The following is a 13,597-nucleotide window of genomic DNA, read 5'->3' as shown; positions in this document are numbered from 1 at the left end:
CTTCCTACTTTCTCTCCCTGAATCTGAGACCGTAGCCAAATCTGAGGTTGGAGGCTCTGATTTTAGATGTAAACGGAATGCCTTGACTACTTTTAACTTTAAGTGGTTGCTATTTGGAAAATTTTAGACAATTAACTTTAATCAGATTTGAGAAGGTTACCAAATGAAAAAAAAAAATTTTTTTTTAAGTTACATTTAGTAATTTATGAAATGGAGATAATAATACCTACTTCGTAAGCTTACTACCAGCCTCATAGTAATGAGGTAATTAAGTAATATATGTAAAGTGCTTAGAATAGTGCTTGGCATATAGTAAGCATATATTAAAATATTGTCAGGTAGTATTTTTTGTTATTAATTTCTCTCTGAGTACAGGATAGAAATATTCATTGTAGGAAATGTAAGACAAAACAAGGAAAACAAAAATCACCACAAACTCTCTACCTAATAATAACTGATGTTAACATTTAGTCTTCTTTCTGTTTCCCCATGTACGTATGTTTTCCACAAGGAAACCAAAACCATATTGCTTTGAAATCCACGCTTTCCATTTATTATATTGTTAATATTTTCCCATGTCATTGAATGTTCTTATGACACATGATATTATTGGAACTTTATGTACGTTCTAAAAAATTTTGTTTTCCCTATTGTTAGATATTTGCGTTTTCAGTCTTTTTTTTTTTTAAGATTTTATTTTTTAAGAGCAGTTTTAGTTTACAATAAAATTGAGAGAAAGGTTAAGAGATTTCTCATATAGCATCTGCTACCACACATGCATAACCTTCCTCATTACTGACATCACTGCTCAGAATGGTGCTTTTTTTTCCTTTCTTTTTCTTTTTCTTTTTTTTTTTACCAAGGATGAGCCTATATCGACACATCGTAATCATCCAAAGTTCATACTTACCTAAGGGTTTACTCTTGGTATACATTCAGTGGGTTTGGACAAATGTCTAATGACATATCCATCACTATAATATTATACAGAGTATTTTCGCTGCCCTAAAAATTCTCTATGCTCTGCTTATTCATCTCTCCCCTCCCCAGTGTCACCTCTCTCAGCCACTGATCTTTGTACTGTTTTTATAGTTTAGCCTTTTCCAGAATGTCATGTAGTTGGAATCATACAGCATGTAGCCTTTTCAGTTTGGCTTCTTTCACATAGTTATATGTATTTAAGGTTCCTCTGTGACTTTTTGTGGCTTGACAGCTCACTCCTTTTTAGCTCTGAATAGTGTTTTGTTGTCTGGATGTACCACAATTTTTTTATCCATTCATCTACTGAAGGGCATTTTGCTTGCTTCCAAGTTTTGGCATTATGAATAAAGCTGCATAAACATCTGTGTCATGGTTTTTGTGTAGACATAAGTTCTCAACTGTTTTGGATAAATACCAAGGAGCATGATCGCTGGACTGTATGGTAAGAGTATGTTTCTTCAGAAACCACAGAACTGTCTTCCAAAGTGGCTGTACCTTTATGCATTCCCACCAGCAATGAATGAGAGTTCCTGTTGCACCACATCCTCACCAGCAGTTGGTGTTGTCAGTGTTCTGGATTTTGGCCACTCTAATACGTGTATAGTAGTATCCCACTGTTGTAGTGTTTCATTATTTATAAATAATTCTCCAGTGAATACTGTTTTCCTGGAAGAGGAATTGTGGAATCAAAGACAGTATTCACTTTTGTACATAGTACAAAACTGCCCTCTGGGAAGCTTCTAAAAATTTGTATTCCCACTTGGAATATATGAAATTTGGTACTCCTCCTAACACTGACAATATAATTTAAAAAATTATTAATTTGGTGGGTAAAAATGTTATTTTTGTGTAAAACTTTAAAAATTTTCTAATGATACTGAACTTTTATGTTTAGAAACTATACTATTTTTTTTTTTTTTTAGTGAGGCAACCCTTGGTTGACCACACAGATTGCAAGGACTTTGTCAGCTTACAATCCCTTAATTTTTTAATTTTTATGCCTACAGCACCTGGTCTTCCTAGGTGGTCTCCCATCCAAGTACTAACCAGGCCCGACCCTGCCTAGCTTCCGAGATCAGACGGGATCGGGCTTGTTCAGGATTGCATGGCCGTAGACAGAAACTATACTATTCTGACTTCTTGTCTTTATCCTTTGCGCATTTTGGGAGGGGGGGCGGGTTATTTATTTGTGAAAAGCAATTTACGTTTTAAGGCTATCAACTCTGAATCAGGGATATTGTAAATATTTTTAAGTTTTTTCATAATGTTTTTGATAGAGATTTTAATTTTTTTGGTAGTCAAATTCATCAGTTTTTTTCCTGTATGGTTTGTACCTCTGTGTTATGCTTAGGATCTGCATCACTTCAAAATTACGATCATATATGTTTTAGTTCACTTGTTTATTTACATATTTTAATTACGCAGGTATTTATTGTCTGTTATATGGCAATGTCAAGTCAGTTGTGACACAAAAAGTAATGATCCTTACCCATTTGGAGCTTTAGTCTGATAGAAAGTAACTATTAATTTCTTTAAAATTTGCACAAATAAAATTAAAACTGTGGCAAGTGTTATGATGGTGAGGTAAACAGTAATATAAAAATATGTCTAATGAGAATGACTGACGTACTTGGGAAGGTCCAGAATATCTTTCCTAAGGAAGTGACCTTGAACTTAAACCCTGAAGGAAGATTGTAGCTATATCACAATAACGAGGTGGTAGAGTTGTGCATTTCAGATCCTGGCAGAGGCCATTGTGGCTAATGTACAGAAATCAAGATGAGGAGTGAATATGGCAAGATTAAACCTGGAGAGGAATTTTGAAACCAGACCATGTATAGACTTGTAGTTCTTATTGTGGATTTTGAGTTTTTATTGTAAGAACAATGGAAAGCCCCTAATGCCATTTAAGCAGTATGGTTAAAGTAAATGACATGACATCTTTTCTTTAAAAATTTTTTTAACTCTTTAATCTTTTTGGAGTTTAATTTCAAGGGGCCTGTGAATTTTCTTTCCTTCTTTCCAAGTATTTAATCATAGCCTCTGTGCTGCTGCTGCTGCTGTTGCTTCTTTTTTTCCCCTCCTCCTCCTTTTTATTTTGTTATCCAGTCCTTCCTTTCCCCATCTGAAGTACACTCTTACTATCTAATATAATTTTTATCTAACTTGTATCTTTTATGCAATAAATGTTTTGATTAGACTTATGCTTGTTTTTTTCTTCTTAGTCTTACTCATGGGGAAATCTGTTCATTTCTGATGTAGGCCATATTTATCCAACTATTCTTGGTGTCTTTATTCTGGGTTTACCTTGTAGGTTTTATTATATATTTTTTTGGCCTTTTAACCTGGAGGGCTAAATGCTGTGCACTGTGTCACTGTGGCCTTTACCGTTTATGGATCTTTTGTTCAAAACAGGGATTTTCTGATCTCTTGTCCTTGTTTTCATTTTATAAAGGTGAGAATTTATTCCTGGATGATCTGAAAATAGTGCAAGTAATTTCCAACACAGCAGTTTTGCGCACCATAGAGCCTATTGCTCGTTGTTCTTTTAGGCTTAATTTCTCCAACGCCTGACATCATATTTGAGGATCAAAGTGCTCCAAAGATACTGTATGCTGAAGTGTAGTTGGTGGGGATTAAAGTGGAATTGGTACTAGAAAGGAAGTAGTGGCATAGAGGGGCTCCCCACAGCCTTAGAAAGCAACATGAGAGAGTAGTTTGCTTTCTTTTGTGTGCAAAGCTCAGGTTTGAGGCAGGGGTGGGAGGGTGGGGGTTCACATATTTTGGGTAAGTGGATAAAATTCACCTGTCTGACTATCCCCCTCATTCGTTTAGGTCTCAGGGTTTCAAATGAGACCTAGGAGATGTTTCTCCAGTTTTTTGATAGGTCATTGAGCCATTTGTTGAGTTTTTAGGACTGTGAAAATGACACTGACAAAACAATGAGCCAATGAATGGAAATCAGGAGTTGCTTGTTTTCTGCCACTGTCATTCAGAAATCTTTTTTTAAGCAGAAATTCCCTCCATTTCCGTCTGAGATGTCTGGGAGATACCCTTCCTGCTGAATAGCGCCTTAGCTTCTGTGTCACTTGGGGCTGAGTTATTTGAGTGAGATGTTGAGGTTACTGACTGAAGAGACTTTATTGGTTATATGGAAATGGCACTCTGGAGTCTTGTGTAGGTTGGATATTGTTGATGGCATAAGTTAATGGTGTCTTTGGTTAAAAACTCATGTAGTATATGGGGCATCAATTTGATTGCATATAAAGTGCTATAAGAGGCCCCTTTGGTCTAGTGTGTTATCAGCCTGAAAACTTCTCCAGACAGTTATTTTGCAAATCAGTTTAAGTGCAGATGTCTCCTATACCAACAATTTGGTGCAATTTTCTACCATGTTTTTTTGGTAACTGCTTCATCCTGCTAATAACTAAGATGGCAATTGGGTAGTGCTTATGAGAATAATTTTGTTGCAAGGTGTAATGCAAACATCAATTACCATTTATAATGTTCTGTTTACTTGTTTATTGTCTGTCTCCTCAATAGTCTCTAAGCAATGGGCATATCGCTTTTATTCTGTACTGTGTGCTCAGAGCCTAATGCATTATCTGGCATATGATAAATGCTTCATACATATTTGCTGAATGAATGAATGACCTTGAGAGTTGCAGTACTTTCAGTTTATAGGGGAGTTATAGACTTACATTTTTGACTTTTGTTGGCTAATCCACAACTTCGATTAACTGGATTCCAAAACCTCTTCCAGATGTAGTAGAATTATTGCATGTAACTTAAACTGTGAGCAGAATTCGAATTGTGCTTCTGAAGAAGAACTGTTGTTTACATGTGAAATGCATTTCTCATGACTTGCAAAAACAATCGTTAGCTTCTAGCTTATCTAAATTTGACTCCTAGAAAGCAATTATAGTAAAACATAAAAGCCAGTGAGAAAGGATGGGATTTTCTTCCCTTTAGCTCCACCAGACCCAACTTTTCTGGGGCTTGTAAACAAGCCAGGTTAATGGAAACAGTTTTGATAAGGTGGGATGCATATTTGGATATGTTTCTGGGTTCTAGAGTTACGCTGAGATACTTTAATTTCAGGCTGGACCTGAGAGTTCCTTTCTCCTGATTCTCTGAGCAAGAGATATCCACCCCTTCACCTTCATCCTGCTCCACTGAAGGAAAAATGCAATGGAATCAAATGATGGAGACTCTGGGCCAGCAGCAGAGGAAGATGAGAGGGAGCTTAGGGCTTCGGCCAAGGAGTTAAGACAATAAAGGAACTGATGAGAAGCAGAAGAGAGGAAGGACTTCTCTATGTCTCTCAAAGTGATCATGTTAGGAGATGGTGATGTAGGGAATAAGAAAAAGTATTTTGTACCATCCTCTGTGCTCTGTGCTTCATTTTTTAATATTAAGGCTTCTCTGCTAATGAACAGTATTTCCTGTTCCTCTGGAGTTGAAGGTTAGGTCATCTTCTGTGAGCGAGACAGATGGAGGCTGTCTGGAAATTTGGAGAAGAGTGGACAAAGTAAGAAATAGTTGTCACGGAAGTGGACCAGAGAGCTGCCTAGAAAAAATCTAGGAGTTCCAGGAAGCTGAGGGCTTGAGGGTTACTTTGGGAGATAAAATATGTCTGGCACAAACCTGATCGTACAGCATCTCATCCACCAAGAAGCCTTCTTTGATCGTAAATACTCAATTCTTATTTACAACTAAATATTTCTCACTGGTACTCTTACATCAACCTGACTATATCTTGTAATTCTTATCGTTTGAGGATGAAATATTAGTTTCTTGCATCTCCTCAAGGACAGGGTGTACCTTCTTTTAAAACCAGTTTTAGATTTGAGAATAGGTCAGTCAGTGCAGTTAAACAATTCTGTCTCATTTTAGGAGGTGGTGATGCAAGTGAGCTCCCAAGGCCTGTAGTGCAAGGCGTCCAGTATTTAGTAAGTAAGAGGCATCACGTCAGGTATTTAGTAAATAAGAGGCAAACAAGGTTTGCCTTCAGCTCCAAATAGTTTATGTGCCTAAGAGGCACATCTTGAGGGCCTATTCTAAACCCCTTCAACAGTTATTTTATTATTTAAATAACTTTCAGTGAAAATTGTATGTCTGTAGTAATTTCTGAATTTCTCTTTTTATTTAGCTCATTTCTACTTCATAGAGATACACCTAGAATGACAGAGAAAACAACTTCCCAACTGTGCTTAATTTTGTGGGGGAGTCACATCACTGTTATAACTTTAATTTAAGTTGGGATTGGAAAATAAAGACCAGGAAATGAAGTATGAATGGAGACTTCTAAGCAGGAGTTAGGATCTAAGTTTATAATATTGAGTGAAGAATATGAGGTCAGCCCACCTGCACATGGCTAGGGCCTTAACCAGTGGATGAGTTAACTAAACTAGTGTCAGATTCCAGCCCGAGATTGTGGACCGAAATACATATTAGGAAGGTAAGCAGGTAGACAAGGTCAGAAAACTGAGACTGTTCAGTTAAGCAGATCTCTAATAGAATTGACAAAGGAGCAAATCTTCTATGACCTTTGAAAACAACAAAGTTTAGGCAAGCCTCCTAGATCAGTGTAGCCTAGTAGGTTACATTGTACTCTTTCCTTTAAGGTTCTGTGCTCATCAGTGTAGCGTGTCAGCTAGACCTTGACAAATGACTTTCCCTCCAAACCACTGAATCATGTCTTCTCTTACCTTTACCTGGTGATTCACATACTTCGTGAGAAATAGCCCATGGACCAGTTTAACCTAGAATATTATAGCATTGCCGGAAACATACCAGGCCAACTGGTACTTTCCTACAAGTATCGTTTCTTGTTCAGTTTTTCTGGGAAAATGTCTGTGGAAGCAATGCTGAAGAAATTGCTTCTATTATAATCTGTCTGCATAGAAGCTTTAACCAAAAAGTGCTTTTTTGTAAAGAAAATGGCCATAAAAGTAGATTTTAGAGTAGTTTCTATGTATTGATATGACTTTGATATAGACTTTGAAGGATGTGGGAATGTTAAAAAAGATTGAGGATAATAAATATCAGAGAAGATATAGTTTTGACCAGTGAAATTGGGTTTAGGTTAATGAAATGTTCTTTGGAATCATTAAAAAATGTAAACATATGGATAAATCTTACAAACATGTTGAGGGATAGAAGATCCCAAATAATATATTACAATATAATTCCACTCACATGCAGTTCAAAAACAGATAAAACCAAACTATATTGTTTTGGGATATATTCAGAAGCGGTAGAACTATGAAGGAAACAAAGTCATTTTCCTAGAAGTAATGATGGTGGTACCTCCTAGAGGAAGAAGGATTTCTGATTGAAAGGGGCACACAGGGGCTCCTGGCTATGGATACTGCTCTCTTTTTTGACCCAAATGGCAGTTACACAGGTGTTCACATTATAATTATTTATTATACTGTGTATTTATGTCCTACGCATTTTCTGTATCTGTTATATTTTCCAATAAAAAATCTTTAATTAAGATGTGATGAGTGTGTGAGTATGCAATCTTTGTCTTAGATGAGCTTGTATGTTTGTGTTATGGGTTGAATCATGTCCCCCCCAAATTTACATGTTGAAGTCCTAACCCCCAGTACTGCAGAATGTGAACTTATTTTGAGACAGAGTCTTTACAGAGGTCAAGTTAAACTGAAGTGGTTAGGGTAGACCTTAATCCAGTATAACTTGGGTCCTTATAAAAAGGGGAAGTTTTGACACCAAGGAAAGACATTGTGATGAGACATAAGAAGATGGCCATCTACAAGCCAAGGAGAGAGGCCTAAAACAGATCCTTCTCTCATACCCCTCAGGAGGAACCAACCCTGCTGAAACCTTGACTGTGGACTTCTCTCCTCTAGCACTGTGAAATAATTTTTGTTACTTAAAGCCACCCAGTTTGCGGTAGTTGATAAGGCAGCTGTAGCAGAGTAATGCAGCTTGGAAGACTAATAAAGATTTTACTTGTTCTCTTAATCAGTGGTTTTATTTATTACAATGACCAGTTTTGGGGTTTTTCAAAGTAGAGCAGTGACAGCTACTGTTCCCATGTGACTTAGGAATCTCTAATTAAGGTGATTGAAGAAAGCTAGGAGCAAGAATGTGGTTTATTCTCAGGTCAGCTAGCTTTTGTTTAATATAGTGGTTATCTAATTATTTTTCAGATCCCTGACTATTTTTTTCTTTCTTTTTTGTAAACATCTGTCTCTTTCATGTAGTGACTTCACAGTGGATTTATTATTGGCGTTATTTAAGTAATGAGTTGCATTCCTGGATTAAATGTAGCCACATTGTGAAGAATAGCCCTCATTCAAGTTCCCTCAGATGATGGGAGCTGCACAGGGAAGAAGACCCCATGTGATGTTTGACAGTATGATCCTACTTAATTGTCCTTCAGTTGCTGGTATAGAAATTAGTTTTCTTGCTGCCCTTGAAGCTAGGCATGATCATGTGATAAAAACTAGCCAATGGGGGGACGGTGTGCCTTCCATTTCTTTTTCTGACTGGGAGATGGTGAGACATGAAATAGCCATCTGGAACTAGAAATGTAAGCTCTTCCTGCCTAGACTGGTAACCTCTGGACTATGGAATGTTAAGACATAAATAGGGCTCTTGTTCAAGCCATTTTATTTTTCAGTTACTGTGTAATAGCACCTGCATCTATAACCCCAACTAATATACCCCAGTAATTAGAGGAAAGTGAGGGCTATAGGTTTTCCCACCAGTTCCCCACCCCCAGTTATGAAAATAATGTGTTTTTTTTTTTTTTGTAAGAGGGCATAAAAATATACATACAACCTATTTGGTAAATTTAATAATGTCTGTGCCTCTGCTCTTCTAGACATTTTTTGCTTTTCTTAAGGTGTTTCCTTGAGGCAAATATGACAACATTGTGAAGGCAGGATTCAGTTCAACTTAGAGTTGGCTTTGGACCACCAAAATGGTCCAAATTAACTGTGCCTGAGTGCAGAAGCCAGCCTGGAGCCTTATTCCTGAGTCTACCCTGCCTTGTGAACATGCTAGGTTATATACTTGCATGGAGTGGTGGGGTACCCCTAAAGTATTTCTAGCCAATTCACAAGTCTTGAACATCTCAAATTTCAACAATATAAATGTATAGCTAATGTCTACTTAATAACTGACAACTTTAGCTCTTTATTAGAAGTAAAGATAGCTGAAAAACTTATAGTAGCTGTCTCTTCATGTGGTCTTTTGATTAACTGACTCTTTATACTGTGTTGTAAAGGAAATTTCAGACCACAGAACAATAGCTGTAGTACTTTCCTGGTACTTATCTCAGCTTCTTGCTGTGTCTACTCCATCTGTTCTCTTCCTCTTATATACTTACTTCCTTTCCCCCAGAGTCCTTATAGCTTTTGAGTATTCTTGGCTTCTGCTTTCGAGTTTCAATTTTTACCTTCTCTTAATTTTTTTCTGTTCTACTACATGAGAGTTCTCTCTGTACACATTGTATTAAAATATCCTGAGAAAGGATCTTAGTGAGTTGCTTCATCATTGTTCGGTACATTTTATCCTTCCTTGGGTCCAGCTCTTATGCCTGGTCACCTTGAGGTCAATGGTCTTTCTCATGTCCAGCCTAGAGCTGACATCTTTAGGTCAGGCCCCAACCCGGGCCAGTAGCCAGGGTTGCAGAGTAAAATTTTACAAAGGTTGAAAACTTGTGCACAAGACACTTTGTTCTTGGAGGAGGGCAGACGCCAAGCTTGTAAGACTCCTCTCCACTACCTTCCTTGATGCTTAAATCCAAACAGTAACATAAAGGTCATAAACCAGATATTCTGGTAACATCTGACAAGTATAGTTAATTAAATCCACAAAACTAATTTTATAGAGCATCTGCTAGACAGTGTGCTAGACTAGTCATCAAGTCATCTAAACTGCTGAGTCTGGTGGAGGAGACATGTAAACGAATAATGACAACAGCTTGAGAAAACAACCATTTGCTTCTCTTTGTGGCATGGGTTAATTAGGAAAAGGAGCTGGGAAGTGGCGCTGGGGCAAGGTCCTCAAAGAATCTAACCGTGGGCAGGATTTGTGTCTGAAAGGAAGAAGAAAGTAATACACTGCACCTCTATTTGCATAAAAGGTAGCTAAAATAGGAGCTAAACTTACGAAGATGAACACTTTATTCTTGTTCTGTGAATTTCTTATAGCAGTGAGTGTAAACAACTTATTATCTAATATGGGTTTAAAAAACCCACCTTAGTCAAAGTATAAAAGCTCTATGTTCTCCATAATTGAAAATATCATTAATAAATTCTGATAGTTGGAAACTGTTGAGTATGTCATTTTGCTACAGCAGATGATTTTTTTGATGCTGGAATTCACTGGAAGGAATTCATAGTATTTAACGTGGAGGAGTTATGAATTCTGTTGGATTCTGTAGAATTTAATAATCTATTAAGTGGCTTTTGATTACTTTCTGTACTTGGGATCCCCCTTAAGAACTTGAGACCAAGGGATATATGATTTCCCTCTGAGAGTTAAATGGAGCAGAGACAGAATGACTGTATGCTTGCCAGGTGGAGTGAATGTGTGAGCATGGTGTAAGCATGTGTCAGTGCAAGTGGGGTTGGTCAGGTGTTGCAGGACATAAGGATGTTCAGGCATGAACTCTAGCCTTCTCTGGTGTAGATATGGATGCATTAAGCTACTTTAAACTAATGGTGATTAAACATTCGAGTCATCTTATAAACTCTCAGTCCAATTCCATTTTCTTTGTCAAAACTCATATGTATTAAACAAGACTTCTTTTTTGTTTGCAAGAGGGAAATCCACCTCAAAGTGGCTTAAGCAAAGAAAGGAATTTATTGTCTCTCAAAGTTCAAGGGGTATCCTGGTCTCAGGCATGGCTTGACTCTGATGTTAAATGATATTGTCAGGCAGTGGCTCTCTCCATCTCTTCATTCTGTTCAGCTGTTTGGCTTAATTTTTAGTCAGTGCTCTTTTCCTTGAGATGGCTTTCTGCCTCTCCCAGTTCATAACCTTATAGGCTGGCAATCCCACTAATTATTGGGGGCAATTGCAACCCTGGGACTGGCCAGAACTGGGGCAAATGCCCATCCAAACATCTAAGCCATAGATTCTCTTAATGGGGAGTGAGTAGTTCTCAAAAGTAAAACTTTGTAATCAGAATAAAAGAATAAGCAGAAATGGCAGCTTTCCTTACTATTTCTATTATTTAGTTTCCATGTGATATGCCTACAGGAAGAAAATGCACTTGCCTCCATGTTAAAGGCTTCCAGGCTCTTTGATAGAGTATTCCTTGTTAATTAATACATTGTCTGTCTGTCCGTCTCTCTCTCTATGCGATCACATGTAGATCTTATGAGTTATGATTGGGTGAATTTGCCCCCTGACAGAAGGGTCTACTTCGAATATGGCAACTAACAGTGTTCCAGAGGCTTCCAGACTGAGATGCGAAGTCTGGACCTGGGCAAACAAAGACTGAGGTATGAGACCCTGTGGAGGTCATCCTTTCCTTGCTGTTCTGAACCCCTTGCTTTTTTCTTTTGAATTCTCACACTGATTATCACATTGTGTGCATGGTATGCCAATTTTTAAAAAGTGCATGACAACAGAAAGATGTGAATTGCCACAACAGATCAGACCTGTCATCTAGCCAGCTTTGTATTTAATGTAAATACTCTCTAGAGACCTCTGATCTGACTTGCTCTTTGAGAGGTAGCACTATTATTTTTCCTGTTCCTATTTCACGCTGTGTGAATATGACTTTGGATGGAATTCATTTCCCACAAATGGTACCTGAGGAATTGTGAGGTAATTTTGCAACAGTGGGTTGAGACTTTCTGAGGGTTTGTCACCTGGAGTGGTCTGGGCAGAGGGGAGAGTCGAGGCTGGAGGTGGGTGTAGGTGTTTAAGCCGCAAGAGGAAGGATGGGTGGCTGTTCAGTCCTAGCGTATCCCTGATTCTCCCTTTATTCTCCCTCTGACAGTGAAGGGCTCCTATTTCACAGCTCAAGAACAAATGGGACTTCACTAACCACCCTTGCCTGCCCCAGAAGGTAAACACTTTAATCTGTCCTTTCAAGGGCCTGTAAGGCTCAGGGAAGGAGGTAAACTCCAGTGGGACAATTCATTCTCCTGGGGACCCGGCTAGAGGCCTGCCCTATATTAGGGCTTGGGTAAGGAGCAAGGCTGCACTTCCAGTCTAGCTCTGAGTGCAGCTATGCTAATTCTTCTAAGGAATACTGGTCTTTTCCTTTCATCTTTGCCAGACTTTGAAAACTTATATATTCTCTTTCATGTAAATTGGATGACCAGTCATTTCTTGTGTAATCATTCTCTGCAATGACTAAAAATATTGTACTCAGGGAGGGAAAAAAATGACGTAGATGATAGAGGCTCTGTTCATCCCTCTGGCGACCATATCAAAGCAGCAAGGTAAAATCATCTGGGATCTAGAGAAACAAGCCATACGAGGGAGAAATTCAAGCAATCACCCTGCAACCGCAGAAGGTAGGATGGAGTGAGGACGCGGGCTGCCCGATCCCGAGCTGCTGAGACGGAGGCTGCGGCAGTAGCAGATGCCTCTTAAAGGGGCCGCGTCCACGAGCGGATTTTCGCAGTGATGGACCTGCTTGCTCTGAGCACCAGTGCCCGTTTTGCTGCGTGCGGGGGGCATCGGGGACTTACAGGGAGACATTGTTAGAGTCAGGGCCTAGGCGAGACTCGCTCTGTACAGAAGTGCCGGTGGTATCAATTGTTCCTTGTTGAGCCCTCCCCTCTCCCAGTGGATGGACACAGCGCCACCATTGTTCTGAGGTCATTAGACTGGATAACAGAGGTTGCTCCACCCAGAGGAGTCCCCGAAGTCCTACCTCCCCCTACTTATGGCCCCACCCAAGCCACATCCAGGTATGTCCTCGGCCAGTCAGGTGCTCCTTGCTAAGCAGCACCTAGACTCACACTGGAACCAGCTGGCCTCAATTTCTGATGTGGCCTTTTGAGGCAACTATAAACACAGCATCTGTGGATTGCTTGCTGAATCTTAAAGGGTGGCTCTGGAGGGGTAGAGGCTTGGGCTAAGTTTGGCCTGCAGCTGAACCCCTCTCAGGACTGTGCCACTGGACACCTACTTCACAAATCCACACTAATAAGACCAGGACACTTAGGAGCTTTGCTTAATACATAGAAATAAGAAAGGCAGGCAAAATGGGACGACAAGCAGAAACCATATGAGAGAAGAGAACAGAGATCCAGATATAGTGGAGTCAAGTAATCTAACAGATGCAGAGTTGAGAACACTGGTTATAAAGATGCTCAATGAACTTTTGGGAAGTGTAGATAAATTCAGTGAGAACGTCAACAAAGATAAAAAACATGGGAATGGAAATGGAAATTATAAAAGGGAACCAGTCTGAAATGAAGAACACATCTGAGATGAGAAGTATATTAAATGGAATAAAAAAAGAAATGAACAAAGTGAACAAAGAAAAGGATCAAATGATCTATCTAGAGGATGGGAAAGCCAAGGACACTCAATCAGAATGGCAGGAAATAAGATGCCAAGACTATAAAAAGAATTTAAGGAGCATATGGAACACTATTAAGGGTCC

General features: G+C 38.9%; 1 protein-coding gene and 1 pseudogene across 1 annotated transcript in view; one reads left to right on the top strand and one right to left on the bottom strand.

Annotated features, from left to right (window-relative positions):
* Nucleotides 1–13,597, top strand: part of HECW2 (HECT, C2 and WW domain containing E3 ubiquitin protein ligase 2) — a 318,168-nt gene that overhangs the window by 25,011 nt on the left and 279,560 nt on the right. The window lies entirely within an intron of this gene.
* Nucleotides 1,980–2,098, bottom strand: LOC120587880 (uncharacterized; annotated as a pseudogene).

The sequence above is a fragment of the Pteropus medius genome, unplaced genomic scaffold (genome assembly GCF_902729225.1).
Source record: "Pteropus medius unplaced genomic scaffold, Ma_sr-lr_union100, whole genome shotgun sequence".
Classification (NCBI taxonomy): domain Eukaryota; kingdom Metazoa; phylum Chordata; class Mammalia; order Chiroptera; family Pteropodidae; genus Pteropus; species Pteropus medius.
This window is presented reverse-complemented; position numbering and strand designations above follow the sequence as displayed.